General features: G+C 47.9%; 1 pseudogene; it reads left to right on the forward strand.

The window, feature by feature from the left end:
• The first annotated feature begins 611 nt into the window (after positions 1 to 611).
• LOC138929858 (DNA repair protein RAD51 homolog 4 pseudogene) lies at positions 612 to 1597 on the forward strand (annotated as a pseudogene).
• The last annotated feature ends 513 nt before the right edge of the window (positions 1598 to 2110 follow it).

The following is a 2110-nucleotide window of genomic DNA, read 5'->3' on the forward strand; positions in this document are numbered from 1 at the left end:
CTTGACATACTCCTTTTCCTATTTGGAACCAGTCTTAGATAAACTCTATAGGAATACTTATGCTCTGAAAATTATCTAAAATAGTTGCTCCAGAGTTTGGTAACAATTACTTGCCTGCTGATTTTCACTAGAAATTAACATTTTTAAGACTTGAGGATTCAAATTTAAATATGTAATTAAAACTACTAAAAATAATAAAGGAAACATTTTTACTACAGTGGGAAAGTGGGATAAATGTTTTGAGAAAAAAAAGGAGTCTTGTGCATGGTTGGGTTGAGATTAGATTAAACTTAATTAAACTAATGGATTTTCTTATTAAAAGTTTGGAATTCCCTGGCAGTTGAATGGTTAGGCACCTTCACTGCCGGGGCCCAGGTTCCATCCCTGGTCTGGGAACTAAAATCCCACAAGGAACATGGCGCAACCAAAGGAAAAAAAAAATAGTTGACTGAGGAGCTGCCCTGGGGTCCACACCATGCATGCCACCACTGCCTCCTGCCTCCCATACCAGGTTCAGAAAGGGGCCAAGGGGTTGGGGTGGGAGTGGGGAAGTGTCTGGAGAGGGCCTGGCAGATGTGCCTTAGTGGAGTAGCCCTGGACCCCCAGGGAACATGGGTGTGCTCCAGGCCAAACCGTGCCTGGGCCTCATCCAGGACATGGTCCAGCTCCTGCAGAGTGGTGGGATCAAGACAGTGGTCAACCTGGTTTCTGCAGACCTGGGGGAGGTAGCCCAGAAAAGTGGCTTGTCTTAAAGGTCTTGGTCACCCTGAGGTGGGCGCTGCTGGCTCAGTTCTCAGCTTACCCCTTCAATGGTGCTGATCTGTTCAAGGAACTGAAGACCTCCACTGCCATCCTGTCCATTGGCACTGGAAGCCTGGACAAACTGCTTGATGCTTATCTCTATACTGGAGAAGTGACTGGAATCACAGGAGGCCCAGGTAGCAGTAAAACCCAGGTATGTCTTTGGGTGGCTGTAAACATGGCCCATGGCCTGCAACAGAATATCCTATACATCGATTCCAGTGGCAGCCTCACAGCCTCCCACCTCCTCTACCTACTTCAGGCCAGAACCCTCGATCAGGAAGAGCAGGCAGGAGCTCTCCAGAGGATCCAGGTGGTGCCTGCATTTGATATCTTCCAAATGCTGAAGGTGCTGTAGGACCTTCCAGGTGCTGTGATTCAGCAGGCAAGCATTTCTTCAGGGACTCTGAAGGTGGTGGTTGTGGACTCTGTCCCTGTGGTGCTCATCCCACTTCTGGGAGGTCCATAGAGGGAATGCTTGACCTTGACACTGCAGCTGGCCCAAGAGCTGCAGACTGTGGCCCGGGACCTCAGCATGGCAGTGATGGTGACCAGCCACCTGACCTCAGACAGGGACAGCAGGCAGGTCAAACCTGCCCTCAAATGCTCCTGGAGCTTTGTACCCAGCACCCGGCTTTTCCTAGACATTGGCCAAGGGGCAGGAGCCTCAGGCTGCTGGCACCCGGTGTGTCTGACCACATCTCCTCATCTGCCAACAGGTTTCCAAGAAACAGTGAACACGGGGACCCGCGGGGTGCCAGAGCAGAGCCCAGCATTACAGGGAGATCACACATGACTGAGATATTGACTGGAAAAGAGAGAGGTATCAAGGCCTTCTAGTCCCCTGTGCAGTGCTGTTCATTGCCAGCAGCCCATGGGGCTGCAGAGAAGCTCTCAGGCTGGGCAGCCATCTCAGTCCTTAGGTCCTCTCTCCAGAAACAGTGTAATTGGCAGGAGAGGATGCTACATATCTATACGTCTATATCTATAGGTAAAACTAGGATTGGCTGGTATGTTAAACTACGTGGAAAGCATTGTCAAATGAGTGATAAGCCTCTTCAGATTATACATCATGAATAAATGATATTAATATAGGCATTCTAGAAAGTATATAAAGTTTCTGAAATTTGGATATGTCCTACTATAATGTTACAATCTTCGTTGTTATCTTAAAATGTCAAATGTCACAACAGCGGGGATAAGTTTCTTTGTCAGGAAGCATTGTGATGAGATTTTTAACTTTGCCTTTCTAAGAACTTTATCATTCATAGACAGCTAAGCTGATGCTTTGCAGAGATGCCACATCTTC

Source organism: Ovis canadensis, chromosome X (genome assembly GCF_042477335.2).
Source record: "Ovis canadensis isolate MfBH-ARS-UI-01 breed Bighorn chromosome X, ARS-UI_OviCan_v2, whole genome shotgun sequence".
NCBI classification, from domain to species: domain Eukaryota; kingdom Metazoa; phylum Chordata; class Mammalia; order Artiodactyla; family Bovidae; genus Ovis; species Ovis canadensis.